This window comes from Tupaia chinensis, unplaced genomic scaffold (genome assembly GCF_000334495.1).
Source record: "Tupaia chinensis unplaced genomic scaffold, TupChi_1.0 Scaffold143584_1, whole genome shotgun sequence".
Classification (NCBI taxonomy): Eukaryota; Metazoa; Chordata; class Mammalia; order Scandentia; family Tupaiidae; genus Tupaia; species Tupaia belangeri.
The window spans coordinates 3,859,225-3,874,683 of NW_006203430.1; the positions used below are offsets into that span (position 1 = coordinate 3,859,225).

At 34.8% G+C, this 15,459-nt stretch overlaps 1 protein-coding gene across 5 annotated transcripts in view; it reads left to right on the forward strand.

Annotated features, from left to right (window-relative positions):
* ANKRD12 (ankyrin repeat domain 12) overlaps positions 1 to 15,459 on the forward strand; it is a 152,124-nt gene that overhangs the window by 673 nt on the left and 135,992 nt on the right. Inside the window, exon 1 of one of the 5 annotated variants that reach the window (XM_027766497.1) lies at positions 412 to 430. The exons of the other annotated variants lie outside the window; for them this stretch is intronic. The gene's annotated coding sequence lies outside the window, so the exon portion shown is untranslated. Of the gene's footprint in view, positions 1 to 411; positions 431 to 15,459 lie in introns of those variants that run through there. 5 annotated transcript variants of the gene reach the window in all.

A 15,459-nucleotide genomic window follows, 5' to 3' on the forward strand; every position in this document is an offset into this window, starting at 1 on the left:
GGCGGGGGCGCGCCCGGCCGCCGCGCGCGCCAGCCGCCAGCCGCGGTGCTTTGGCGGGCGCGCGAGACTGCCGCTTCGCTGCGGGCCGGGAGCGTCAGAGCTACCTAGGGTCCTGGGAGAGGTGCCTGAAACGAGAAGGGGAGAGTGATCGCTGCCTTAGAAGTCTCAGCAGAAGGGAGAGCGGCCGCCCTGTAATTCTGTCGTATGTGCCCGCGTAATCTATCCTTGCCGCATTGGGCAATCCGTTCTCGTCATCGTTCAAATGCCCCTTCGAATGATGTTCAAAGACTCTTGGAGCACGTCAGGTTCTTAGATCTGATTTTGAAGAGTAATGTGAGATGACGTATCCTCCGGGGATCCCGAAGCGTTAAATAAACGGTTGTACAAAAAGGTTACTGAAGCCCAGCTGACAGCTGTTTTAATAATCACAGTAAGAAACTGTTTTGGATGGGAAGTTTATTGCACTAGTTGAAACGGTAGGAAACATTTAAAGCGGAGTAGTCATGGGAATTTTAATTTCCACTGGACACTGCTGTTAAACTACGAACTCGGGTGAAATGTGTTGCAGACCCACCCAGTGGTCTGCAAGGCTTTGGAATTATCCCTAATCCTGAAGTTAAAATGAATCCGCGTTCCTAGTCATGTATTTTTTTTTAATTTTAATGGTTTATGTAAATTATAAGGGAAGGACAACTAATAGTTATTTTCAAATAAATTGACTATTAAAAACATATGCTCAAGTAGGCCGTTAAACATCTTGGTCACCGATCTGTTTCAGTTTCTTCAATTATTATACAAAGGCTTTCCTGGAGATTAGCTCAGAACTGGCAGAACATATGCTCTGCTAGTGCCAAGTGGCTTAAAAGCAAACTGAGATAGTGTCGACTGTGTAAGATGAAGTTGTATTCATCTTGTTGAAGAAAGTCTTTAATTTGTGTAAGAAGCAAAAATACTTCAAAATTTGAAATATCTTCTCCAGAGATTATAGACGAGGGAAGCCTTTTACTAATTAAGGGTCTTTTATAGTTCACACAAACACTAACTCAGTTTCTAAAACTTGACTGCTTACTAAATAGTGTCAGGCTTAACTATTTCAGGCTATGTGTTCTATTTTAGAGACAGGCAAGATGTTAAAGGAAGGAAAACTAGAGTGTTAAGTGTATTCAGGGAAGGAAAATTAGAGTGAAAAGTGGGATGCCTTTAATGATCTTTAATCCCTTACAATTTTTCATGGTAGTTGTGTCCATGAAGAGTATCTGAGGAGTAAAGAGAACAAAATACTCAAATAAGGAAAGAATTTAGCTGAAAATACATTGTGCAGTCTCTGGTATTGATTCCTTAATTGTCCAGGAAAAACGTTTAAATTGTATCTGGAGATTGGTATCCAACCATTGGAATGAATTTAAAAGGAAAACTTTTTTTTTTCCCCATAGAAGTTGGAAATGTGAATTATTTTTTCTGAGGTATATTGGAGAAATTGTAATCAGTTGAGGGTATTTAGAAAGGAATTTTTATTCTAAAAAGTGTGGAGAATAATTATAAAATGTTACTCTATTTCTTTACTGATATTAGCTGACCAGTAAACTTTCATTAAACCATTCTTATGTTTTGAGAACATTATTTCAGTGTAAAAAGAGAATGATTTGTGAGAATAGTCATTTCCATCCTAGTCTGTAGAAGTTTAGATTATTTTCTGTATAAAATTTAAGATATTAAAGTAATATCTATCAGACAGGAATGAAGAATTTGTTTAATAATTGCAATAAGATGCTTAAGAGCTGTTGACGCTATTTTCTTACGTGGAATTTGTTACTATCAACATGTACTTATAAAATGCCTGTGTCCTATAAATGGTACATACCGTCTTGAGGATTTATCCTTAGAACTGAAAGGACTTCAGGTTCGCTAATCTGTTTTCCTCATTTTTCAGATTAAAAAAATAAAACTCTGATAAGGTGAGATGACTTAAGGTACTCTGCAGCTAGTTATATCAGTCTGCAGTTGGGCCTAGAGGTTTCTTTTCTGTGAAGATGCTAATTAACCTTTCTTTAGAAGAAGCTTTATAGAGTAGTGGAAAGAGGATGACATGTGAGAAGGCCAAGGGTTTAAATTCTTGATTTGTCACTTCCTAACAGTGGTTTTCGACAAATCACATTAGCTTTCAGAACCTTGCCTCCTTAATCTACAAATACATTGTTCCTACATAATTTTCAGAGTTGTTAAATGGAACAAATGAAATTCTATATACAAAGCAGGTTGTATAATTATATATAGGTTAAAAAGTGGCAGTACTTTTGAAGAAGATATGATTCTTAAAATATAAGGTGTTTAGTTCCCTAGGTTTTTGTTTAACCCTGGGTTTACTGTTTTCAATACCTACTGCTTCACAGATAATTCTCTATAGATACATTTCCTGATCTCCACTTAGTTCTAATCTTAGTAAAGCTGCTTATGAACATTTTAAATATTGCAGTTGTTAAAGCCTGACTTTCCCGGAGGAGAATGTGAAGTTTCTTCATGTATCATTCACATGAAAAAACTTTCTTATATACACTTATGCATGAACATAATCTATTTAACAGAGCGGATTTTAGAAAGTAATAGTGAAATTATTTAATTGTAGCAGTGTTAATTTTCTTGCTAGTGTCCACATAGGCAATAACAAGTAATTTCTTTTGTAAACTTAGCTTTGACTAGTTCACATTTAGGATGGTAAATCTAAAATACTCAGAAATGTTGAAATGGTTTTTGTTTGCTTTTTCTGTTAAATTCGAAACTATTCTTTCATAATACTAGAAATAAAATGTCATACTGTTGTACTAAAAAAATTCACGATATTTATAATCTTGAAAATAAAAGTAATGATAATAGGTAACATTTGCTGATCAAGTCTGTTCAAAGTTCTAAGCAAAATATTTCAGATAATTTTCATAAGAACACTATAAAACAGATATTATGTGATATGTAGATATTTATACAGCTAAATTAGTAACAGATTCCACTGTCCTGTTTTGTAATAATTTTTCTGTGCTCTGCTGCTTATTAAGAGTGTTTAGCTGGTTTTTTGAAGAATTTCAAGGTAGTCTTTCTTTTTTATTTAAAAAAATATTTATTTAATTCCATTTGTTGTTATTATTTTTTTAATTTGACCAGGGAGAGACAGACAGAGAGTGTGTGAAAGTGAGAAAGCAAGTCACCAGGTCTGAGATGCAAACCACTGTTGGCCATATGGGAATCCAGCAGCTATACAGGAATCCAGCGCCTTTTACCACCACACCACCTGTAGGGCCCAAGGTAGTGTTTCTTAAATTTCACACTTCATGAACTGTTTGGGTTCCCTATTCTACCTTTTACTATGTAGTCAGAAGGCAAAAAGATAAGAAAATATAAGAAGCATAGAAAATAGATTAGCAAGCCTTTTTAGAGATGTTGATATACTAGGAGGGTCTTCAAAAAGTTGATGGATAATGTGTATTATAAACAAACAAACAAACATGAATTTCAGAATTTTTTCCCACCAAAATATACTTGTTTTTTTTTTAAGAATTAATTTCATACATTTATTATTCTTTAATTTGACCAGAGAGAGAAAGAGGGAAAATGAGAAAGTAAGCTACCAGGTCCAGGACTTGAACCATGTTCAGCCATGTGAGAATCCAGTGCCTTGACCACTACACCACCTGCTGGCTCCTATACTTGTATTTAAATTCTGTTTTTCCACAGACTTTTTGAAATTCCTTTGTATTTGTTGTTGTGCTGTTTTTGGTTTTTGTTTGTTTTTTTTTTTTTGAAGAGGTTTTTGCTATAGGGTGAGTGTACTCACCAGACAGAGACAGAGAGACAGAAAGTGAGAAATCACCCCCCGGGGGGAGGGCCACGCTGCAATCCCTTCTCCTCCATTCTCCTCTCTGGATCTTGGGCACACATGCACGGACTCCAATGACGGTCGACTACATGGGAGTCCAGTGACATAGCCATTACGCTAACTGCTGGTCCCTGCTGTTTTTGTATTGAGAAGTAAATGATTCTCACCAGCTGTGAATGGATTATAGTAGTTAATGTTTTAAGAAGCTATCCTTAAAACTCTACCTGGATATTGATGTTACTGTTACAAAGAGACCTAATTTTAATCACAGTGACTGAAAAAAGATAATTAACTGAACTCATTTTAATTTTTATGAAGGAATAGATCCAGCAGTTGAAAATTTTGAATTTGTCCAGGTTAGAAAATAGCATTCAAGACTAGGTTTTCTGATTAGTGAGATCCTCTGAAATTCTGTGAAATTTAAATTCAGACTTAAATCTTTAGAGAATAAAGTTTAAACATGGACATACTTCCAAATTTAGATTAGCAGAGGAGGTAAATTGTGACACCACAAGTTACAGAGGGGGAAGTCACTTCTTTTTCTTTGACTTTTACAAACATCTAAACATTTTAAAATTGTGTCTTTGGTCCATCCCTTGATATCTGTTTATTGTACGGAAATTGTTTCAAAATAATGTAGTACTTTACATTTCTGGTTATCCGTTTGTATTTAGATCATAATGGGGGAAATAGCACAGCTATTAGTGATAAATACATTTTTTCATTTACCTTATTGCTTGAAAAGTTACGAGAGAGCTCTGTAGCTTCTCAAATTGTTCTTCCTCCCACATAGAAGTTTTGTCAGCATTCTAACTTCTGATAGAGAACAAAAAGTATGTGTGTCTCTCTTCTACCTAAAAATAGATATATTGACTCAATAAAAGAAAATAGTACCTTAAAAATTATGGTGCTTTTATAGGTCATAAAGTGCTTTTTACCTATGATCTCTTTGAATTTCTTAATTCTTGGGACATAATGAAAACAAGGATTGTCATCTAACCCGAAGATATTGAGACATGGTTTGAAGTCCAGGATAAAATTATCTGAAGTAATGCTAGATTTCTTTGACATTCACTCATGAAAGAGAAGCATTGACAAAACTAAAGGAAGAGGAAAGAAAGACATGTACTTTTATTCTCTCACACATCAAATCCATATTGTACATAGCTTTTATTCTATTCTGTTATACCTCTTCTCAAACCAACAAGTAGAGTTAGTAGTAAACATCTAAAAACATTCTTTATACAACTTTACTGATCAGTGGTGTAATTAATGAAGCTAAAGAGAGCAAGATAAGAAAATTAAAAGTTCACATATTGTTTCCTACTGTAATTTCCACAAGAATATTGTAGCTAGAAATAAAGTAGTGACTTGCATTCCAGTGTTCTGTACTAAAGACTTGAACCTTTTTGAGTTAAAAATTAGTTCTTTCTATAAGAGTTTAATTCTCACTCTTTGGGTGTTGGTGATAGAGGAAAAGAATGGTTAGTGAGCTTCTGTACACTAGCTACTATCGTACTTTCATGCGTGTTATTTTAATATTAAAGTAGGTAGGTATCTCACATATCTAGTTAAGAAAACACTTCAAGGAGTTGCCACTGAAATATCTCCAACTCTAGATCATATTACTCAAGAATGAACTTGAAATTTATGTTACACAATTGTAAGTCTGTTATCTTCAGAAATTTTTTCTTGATTAAAATTAACATAGTTTATTCATACATTTATAGTTCAAGATTGTCATCTAATCGTGGCTATTCAACCTTCAATTATTTCTGTCTTCAGGATTTGTAAAACCATCTGAAGGAAGAGTATTCTCTTTAAGTCCAGTTGAACTGTGCAAAAACACTTCTTTACCAAGTTTCTATTTGTCTTCATGGTATTGAAAGTAAACTGGAATCGTTGACAGCAGTTTGGCTTACTCATTCTTCCTTTCCTTTGTGCCTTTTTCCCCCTTCCTGGCTCCTCCTCCAGGCGTTAGTGCTTTCTTGCTTTGTTGACACCCAGTGAAAATAGATTTATACTTAACGTAAATGCTTATATGCATTTATCTATCTTACATGTTATTAAATTTAAACTTTATTGCCATTTTCATTTTACATTTTAAGACTTGTCTTTAATTGTTGTATGATGGTATTTTACTCTAGCTACAAGAATTTGTTTCATTAGCTAATATATGAGGAAATAATCATTTGCATTTTTTATTTTGTGAATAGACACTTCCATCTGTTTCTTCTTACTGAAAATTTCTAAAACTAGCTGTCAAGAAGTTAAATAATACTTAACATTTTCAGATATTTTCCTCCTCCATTCTCTTCCTGAGATTTTTGACTATGTGTGCCCACACATGCCTTGCATGATTTTCAAGATGCCGAGTCTGGGGCTCAAACCATGGTTGGCTATATGGGAGTCCAGCACCTTAAACACCATGCCATCTGCTGGCCCCTTTCAGTAGTTTTTTTTTTTTTTTTTTTTCTAAGTTATTTTATTTAACTTTATTTGTTTTTTAAAAATTTAACTAGAGAGGGACAGAGAAGGAGAAAGAGAGAGAGATAAAGTGAGAAAGCAAGCTAGCAAGCCACCAGGTCCAGGACTTGAACTGCAGCCGACCATGTGGGAGTCCAGCACCCTTAAACACCACTCCACCTGCCAGACCCCAGGATATTTAATAGTACAAATTTATGTTAGGGTTTTTTATATTACAAATTATATATAAATTAGAAAATTTTATATTAATATAATTTCAAAATTATTGTGAAATTATTAATCACAAGTTAATATATTAAAATTAGGATTTTAGTGTTTATATTGTATTTATACCACAAAACAAAATAAACTATAAAATTAATATGTTAAAAACTATATAAAAAGGTTAATTTTCTAATATATGCATAATCTTGATATATTTGAAATTGTTTCTTACATATATATTAAAAATATTTTTTCTCACTCTATCATTTATGTTTTAAACCATAACTTTCATTTTATAGTACTATTGATCCTTCTAAAATCCTGAAAGAAATTGCTCTCTCCAGATACTCTTTATTGAAGTAATGGCCCTTTATATCTTTTATTCTGTTCATACCCCTATTCAAGAATTTCCCCTGCTTTTTGTATACTCAAATGTTAGGGAGGAGGTAGCAAAAAACAATTCTTTGAGCATAGAGGAAAACATACAGTCTCACACTTGAGTCATATTCATTATGAAGTGCTAATTGTCTGGTAGAAGCATAATTACAAATGCTTTGGTCGATAATAGGTTCGCTACATAAATTTTTATTTGTTTCTTACAGTGACCTTGTGAAGATGATCTTATTTCTATTTTGCACATAAGTTCAAGTTAAATCATTTGAAGTCACACATGCCTAGGAAGTAATGGTGATTGTATTACTTCTTTCAAAACTATACCTTCAAAGATGTTAAGAGAAAAAGATAAAATGATAGGTAAATTTAGAACCTTTGGTGAAAAATATGTAATTTGAATTGTGATTATGAATTTCTACAAGTGAAAGAAGGATATAGTACGAAAATGTGTGATGGGTCATCGAATTTGAAAGTAACTGGGATTTTTATCTTTTTATTTCTGAATTTTCCAGTTTTACTAATGAACAAGAGTTCTATAACACAGTAAAGTTTTGGTTTTTTTAAGAGAAAGTTTATTTGTTTGTTTTTTTTTTAAGAGAGATTTTTGCTGTAGGGCATGGGAGCTCACCAAAGAGAAAGTAAGAAATCGCCCTCCAGGGGGATGGCCACGCCACAATCCCTTCTCCTCCAGTCTCTTGAAATCTTAGGCACACACATTCACGTACCCAGTGTGAGTTTTAAGCCGCCGGGTCCAAGACTCGAATTGTGGTCGATTACGTGGGAATCCAGCAACATACCATTAAATGCTTATATGCATTTATCTATCTTACATGTTATTAAATTTAAACTTTATTGCCATTTTCATTTTACATTTTAAGACTTGTCTTTAATTGTTGTATGATGGAATTTTACTCTAGCTACAAGAATTTGTTTTATTAGCTAATATATGAGGAAATAACTTCCATCTGTTTCTTCTTACTGAAAATTTCTAAAACTAGCAGTCAAGAAGTTAAATAATACTTAACATTTTCAGATATTTTCCTCCTCCATTCTCTTCCTGAGATTTTTGACTATGTGTGCCCACACATGCCTTGCATGATTTTCAACATGCCGAGTCTGGGGCGCAAACCATGGTTGGCTATATGGGAGTCCAGCACCTTAAACACCATGCCATCTGCTGGCCCCTTTCCAAAATATTTTTAAAAATCTTTTCCCTTTTTTTCCCCCAATCCAGCTTATATTTGTTGTTGACAATTTATTATGTACTTGGCAGTGTCCTAAACCTTTTTTATACATTTTATTTAACTTTTTAAATAATTATTTTATTTAACACTCCACCAGGTCCAGGACTTGAACTGCAGCCGACCATGTGGGAGTCCAGCACCCTTAAACACCACTCCACCTGCCAGACCCCAGGATATTTAATAGTACAAATTTATGTTAGGGTTTTTTATATTACAAATTATATATAAATTAGAAAATTTTATATTAATATAATTTCAAAATTATTGTGAAATTATTACAAAAATCACAAGTTAATATATTAAAATTAGGATTTTAGTGTTTATATTGTATTTATACCACAAAATTATATAAACTATAAAATTAATATGTTAAAAACTATATAAAAAGGTTAATTTTCTAATATATGCATAATATTAATATATTTGAAATTGTTTCTTACATATATATTAAAAATATTTTTTCTCACTCTATCATTTATGTTTTAAACCATAACTTTCATTTTATAGTACTATTGATCCTTCTAAAATCCTGAAAGAAATTGCTCTCTCCAGATACTCTTTATTGAAGTAATGGCCCTTTATATCTTTTATTCTGTTCATACCCCTATTCAAGAATTTCCCCTGCTTTTTGTATACTCAAATGTTAGGGAGGAGGTAGCAAAAAACAATTCTTTGAGCATAGAGGAAAACATACAGTCTCACACTTGAGTCATATTCATTATGAAGTGCTAATTGTCTGGTAGAAGCATAATTACAAATGCTTTGGTCGATAATAGGTTCGCTACATAAATTTTTATTTGTTTCTTACAGTGACCTTGTGAAGATGATCTTATTTCTATTTTGCACATAAGTTCAAGTTAAATCATTTGAAGTCACACATGCCTAGGAAGTAATGGTGATTGTATTACTTCTTTCAAAACTATACCTTCAAAGATGTTAAGAGAAAAAGATAAAATGATAGGTAAATTTAGAACCTTTGGTGAAAAATATGTAATTTGAATTGTGATTATGAATTTCTACAAGTGAAAGAAGGATATAGTACGAAAATGTGTGATGGGTCATCGAATTTGAAAGTAACTGGGATTTTTATCTTTTTATTTCTGAATTTTCCAGTTTTACTAATGAACAAGAGTTCTATAACACAGTAAAGTTTTGGTTTTTTTAAGAGAAAGTTTATTTGTTTGTTTTTTTTTTAAGAGAGATTTTTGCTGTAGGGCATGGGAGCTCACCAAAGAGAAAGTAAGAAATCGCCCTCCAGGGGGATGGCCACGCCACAATCCCTTCTCCTCCAGTCTCTTGAAATCTTAGGCACACACATTCACGTACCCAGTGTGAGTTTTAAGCCGCCGGGTCCAAGACTCGAATTGTGGTCGATTACGTGGGAATCCAGCAACATACCATTATGCCATCTGCTAGCCCCTAATATGGTACAGATTTAAACACTATATAGTTAGTGGTTTTTAAAGGAATGTTTCTGTAGTAAGTACTGCATTTACCATTGTTTAGGCAGGCAGTCGGGGAAATATGAGCAAAGGCAGTGTCAGGGTCTGTGTTTTATAGGGTTCACACTCATGGAACAAAACTGAGAGATATGAAATAGAAAGGTACTGTTATTCTTTAATTATCTAAATTACCTTCTAGTTGATATAGAAAGGAAATTAGAAAGCCCCATGAAGACAGGGACCATCTCTGTCTTGTTTTCCGTTCTGTCACATGGTACATGTTCAGCATATATTTATCAAATAAATGAGAATTGTCTCGATGTAATGACAGGAAAATGAGCTGACTAGTATAGAAGATGAACTAGGACTGAAAGAGAAAAGGTGGTTAACAGATGACAAGTTAGATAGGTGGCAGATCCTATTACTAGCATGAGGGGCTTGCTATAAATGAATTTCCAAGGAAATGATGTGATGCAAATTTTCTAGGAAAATTATTCTACTAGAGCTGTTTGGAATTCACATAGGAGTTAACATTGGAAAGGTTCTTGGGTTTTAAGGTTTTTAGGTACCAGCGCTAAGCACATATCTGAAGAAGGCACTCTCTGCTTGCTAGGAGACCAGCATCTAGCAGGAAGAAATAATTACTCAAAATAAGAATTTGCAATTAGGAAGTTTTGTGAATATTTTGAAGTTGTATTGCAAATTTTTGGTGAATATGTGTTCAGGGGAAAGGACCTAGAGGTTTTTTTTTTTTGGTTGGTTGGTTGGTTTTTTTTTTTTTTTGAGAGGTTCTTGTTACAGCGCATGTGCACTGGCCAGGAAGACAGAGAGAGACGGAAAGGGAGTAACCACCCCCCAGGAGGGATGGCTACCCGCATTCCCCTCTCCTCCATTCTCCTCTCGGGATCCTGGGCCGCATGCACATGTGCCTGGCGTGAGTTTAAGCCACTGGGTCTGGGACTTGAACTGCGGTCAACTACATGCAAGTCCGGTGACATAGTGATTACGCCATCTGCCAGTCCCTTTAGACTCTGAAATAGCTCTCTCAAAAAAAAGACAAAGAATCACTGACTTGAAAATATAAGTTCAGTTTTTAATATAAAAGACTTGTATTTTTAAGTAATCCTAAATTTCCTTTTTAAGGCATTATTTTCTTGATAGTGTATTTTTTTTTAATAGATAAAGCTGTTTAATTTTTTTTTTAAAGAAATTTTTGTTATAGTGTGCATGTGCTCACCGTAGAGACAGAGACAAAAAGTGAGAAATCACCTCTTAGGGGGTAGGTCCAGGACTTGAACTGTGTACACTATGTGCAAGTCCAGCAACATAATCATTACACCATCTACTGGTCCCACCTGTTTAATATTTGTACCAATAGTGAGCTTTATTTTTTTCCCCTCAGTTCAAAAACATTTGTATAACCATTTATGTATCAGGAAGTGTTTTATTTTAAAAGTAAAGCCAAATATGTGCTTATTCCTTCCTGTTGGAGCTGGGGTTTTCAAAATACCAATCTTTTCAGGTTACATTCTTACAGCTATTAGAAAATAGTACATTTACTCTGCTTTGGTCCTTCCTTATCAAATTTCTTCTTACCATTCTTATCAGCAGGGAAACAGTTTCTAAGTCTAAATTGTACTTGCAAGAAGAGCTACCCATAACATATACGACTATGTTGATCCAGTTTAGAGTGTGTTTTACTTTGAATGCCCTAGAATATACTGTTGTCCTGAATTTGTGTACGTAGCATGGGAGGTGGATTTATGTTAGACTGTAAGCAGGAGGTAGAAAAAGGGCAGTTCAGAACTGAAATAAGGCCTAAACAATTGAATCTTGGATATAAATCTTAGAAATAACAACTTTTGTTTACACGTGGTTGGGTCAGAGTGAGAATGGTGTGATATGGGAGTTAGAAATAACTTAGTCCAGGTCCAGCAGGTAGTGTGGTGGTTAAGGCACTGGACTCGCACATGGCTGATTTCAGTTTGAATCCTGGACCTGGCCGCTTGCATTCTTACTTTCCTTCTCTTTGTCTATAGTGAGTGCACATGCCTTTTAGCAAATTAAATAATAATAATAAGTAAAATTTTTAAAAAGACTAAGCATCAAAATAATTCTTAAAAAAATTTCTTCCTTTAACTTTGCTTTTTTTGGGGGGTATTGATCTTAGTTCCTCATAACTACATAGTTTTGGCAGAGGTAAAAATGCTTTTAGGGTCACAGGCCTGTACTGCAAAAGCAATGATTATCGTAAACTGTTCTAATATATTTATGACCTTTTATCCCAGTCTCTTATGTACTACATTTAAAGTTATATAAATCATCTAAGGAATTAGGAACCCTTTTTTTTTAATGTCCAAAGTGTGTGGTTCTTTTTGCTTAGTTTCGGCTTTTTATTACAGGGTGTGTACACTTATCAGAGAGAGAGGAAAAGTAAGAAATCACCCCGTGAGTAGATGACCACACCACAGTCCCCTCTACTTCTCCTCTTGGGGTTTTGGGCAGGCACACACACATGCCTAGTGTGATTTTCTTTTTCTTTTCTTTCTTTTTTTTTTTTTATTCAACTTTATTTAATTGTTTATTTTAATTTTACCAGATAGGGACACAGAGAGAGAAATCCGCCAGGTTCAGGACTTGAACTGTGAGAGTCCAGTGCCCTTAACCACCATGCCACCTGCCAGCCCCTCCTAGTGTGATTTTCAAGCTGCCCTGTTTGGGATAAACCACACAGTTGGCCATGTGGGATCCAGTGCCTTAACCTCCACACCATCTGCTGGCCCTGTGTATATCATTTTTAAAGGAAGTAGTAAAAGTGAGAATATGCCACCATTTGGTATTAAGCTGTGAGTAGTACTTAGAATGGCATGGATTTATTCATAATTATAGATTAGAAATACTGGCTTTAATAGCTTGTCTTTGACAAAGAGAAGGGGCAAAATCAAAATAACACTCGTAAAAAAATTTTTTTAAGTATTTCAGATCATTTAAAAGGTACAGAAAATAGCACAATGAGTTTAAGTACTAAACAACACAAATTTATTTGAAGCTCCCTCTCTACTGTCCCTCAATTCCTATCTCCTCTGTGCAGATGTTCTTAACAGTGGCTTTTCTGCCCTCTGATCTGTATAGTAAATCTTTTTTTTTTCGAAGTTCACCTCAAGTATGACATATACAATGAAACCTGAACTTTTCCATCTTAACCATTGTATACTGTTTTGTCAGTAAGAGTGGTTTCAATAGAAGAGTTCAAAATAAGATTGTATACATGGAGGCCAGGAGGTGGTATGGTGGTTAAGGCGCTGGATTCCCACATGACGAACTGCGGTTCAAGTCCCAGACCTGGCAGTTTGAGAATCATACTGGGCTTGTGTGTGTGCATGCCCTAGATCCTGGGAAGAGTTGAGTTTGCAGTTTGTTCATCCCCCGGAGGGATGATTTCTCACTTTCCCTCTCACTGTATCTTTCTGTCTCTCTCCAGCGAGTCCTGTAGCAAAAACCATTAAAACAACAACAACAACAACAACACTATATGCATGAGGTAAAAGTCTCTTGAAATCTGATGAAAGGAAATTTAGACTTCAACACTGCACTGGATGAGGAACAGAATTGATAAAGTAGATGTGAGAGTAAACCTAACAAAGTAGGCATTTTAGGAAGACTAGTCTAATAGCCAGCATTTTGGAGCAGTGAAAGGAAGTGGTGAATTGCTAACTCATTTTGATTGATTTTTTTTTTTTTTACTGTCTTCTCCCTGTTAGTGAGATTTTTCTTGGCTTTCAAACAATTTATCTATTTACAAAGAGAAAGGGAGGTGATGGCAGAATTCTTAATTATGGGTGTTTCTAGTTTTCAAGATATGGGGCATTACTCCTGACTCCTTAGAATCTGTAAGCTTTTCTCACTACTAACAGTGAAATGAATGTTCTATTTTGAGGGTTGGTAATTTTTTCAGCTTTCGGTGCCAATTCCAAGTAAAACTGCTTAACCACTTTTCTCTGAGCTGTTGCAGCCCTCTACTGGTTTATGGAAGTTGTAACAGTTTAGAATCCTTTAGGCCCAGGAGTAATCTTCGCTAACCCTATCTGCAGATTAATCTTTTACATTATCTACCTAAACAGTTCTATTAGAGAAAACGCACATACCCTTGGGGGAGGGGGTCGTCCTCAAAAGTTCATGGAAAATGCATATTAAGAAAAAAACTATGAATTTCACATCTTCTGTACGAAATCCCACTCTTTAATTTCATTTTCCATGAATTGTTGAAGTCCCTTTGTAAATAGGGCAAATAGATAATTATAAATGCAACAACTTGTAGTTTACTTACAAACTCTAAGGGATGTGGTCCTTTATAGTTGATGTCTTATAGTGTCAGTTAAAAAAAAAAAACCTCTTAAGAACTGATCTCTTGTAAATATCTAATGAAGTAATGAGAATTTTATTTTTTTTAAATTTTAAGTATTGTTTAGTTATTATTATAAGAAGGTAAATAAAATGGATAAATGCTAATTGTTTCTTTTTTTTTTTTTTGGAGAGATTTTCGCTATAGGGCGCTTGCACTCGCCAGACAGATAGAGACAGAAAGTGAGGAATCATCCTGCGGGGGGGTGGGGGGCACCCAGCATGAGTTTTAAGCCACCGGGTCTGGGACGCGAACTGCGGCCGACTAAGTGAGAGTCCAGCGACATAGCCATTACGATAACTGCTGGTTCCCAATGCTAATTGTTTCTTTAAATGAATTCCAAAGCATTTTTACTTAATTACTGCTGGAGTCAGAAGCTTAAGTGACATTCTAGTGTTCTTGCTCTTATTTAGTCTCCCACCCCACCTCTCAATCTGTTTGTTTATACTGTAATGGTTTCCTTGTGTATCTGTTAATTTCTCTTAAGTCAGACTTCTGGAATTCACCAAGGGTACCTTTCTAAGCATACTACTCAGATTATGTCTCTATCTTTTTATAGGTGTTAAATTGGTTTTTGTTACCATAAAGTTCAAACTACGCAATGACAGGGTACTTTATGAGGTGTTCCTTTTCTATTTCTTTAGCCTTATTTTCTACCCCATTGTACTTTAATTTTTGCTCTCCATTCAGTGTGACCTGCTTTCTTGTGTGGGCATGTATGACATTTGTGCACAGGCTTGTTCTCCCCCCCTGACACCCCCCCCGCCCCACCATATATACTTGCCACATAGTCTTCCTCAAGACTCTATAGTGTCAGCTTTTTTTTTTTGAAATTTCCCACCCTGCACACACTTGAGTAATCTGTGTGATATTATCATACTCCCATGATAATATTTTAAATAATTATAAATCACATAGCATGTAGTATTTCATGTGGTAACTAATTTGTCCTTTGCCTCTTAAAACCTGTAAGTTTCCTTTAGGGTAGGATTGTGTCTTGTTCGTCTTAGTTCTATTACATGGCAGGATGGCAGAATAATTGCAAGAGTTGGGAAATGATAGCTAAAGGAAATACCCGTAGTTAAATGATTTAACTCATTTTTGTGGAATTTTTGAAATGAATTAGTTCTAGATCAGTGTTTATTGGACCAACTTTTCATGATGCATCTGTATCAAGTAAAAAAGAGGTAGAGCGATAAAGAATGCTAGAATTTTAGAGCTAGAAAGGACCTTATTTTAAAATGAGAAAACTGAAACCAAGAGTTTACTTGAAATTTCAAGTTGTAGACCCCAAGTCTTCTAATGCTTTTTCTACTTTGCTAATTTCCTCTTAATATATTTTGCCTTAGGCTTGACTAGGATTAGTAGATATTGGTTGTTTATGTTTCAAACAATTGGACTACCTTTTTTTTTTTTAAAATT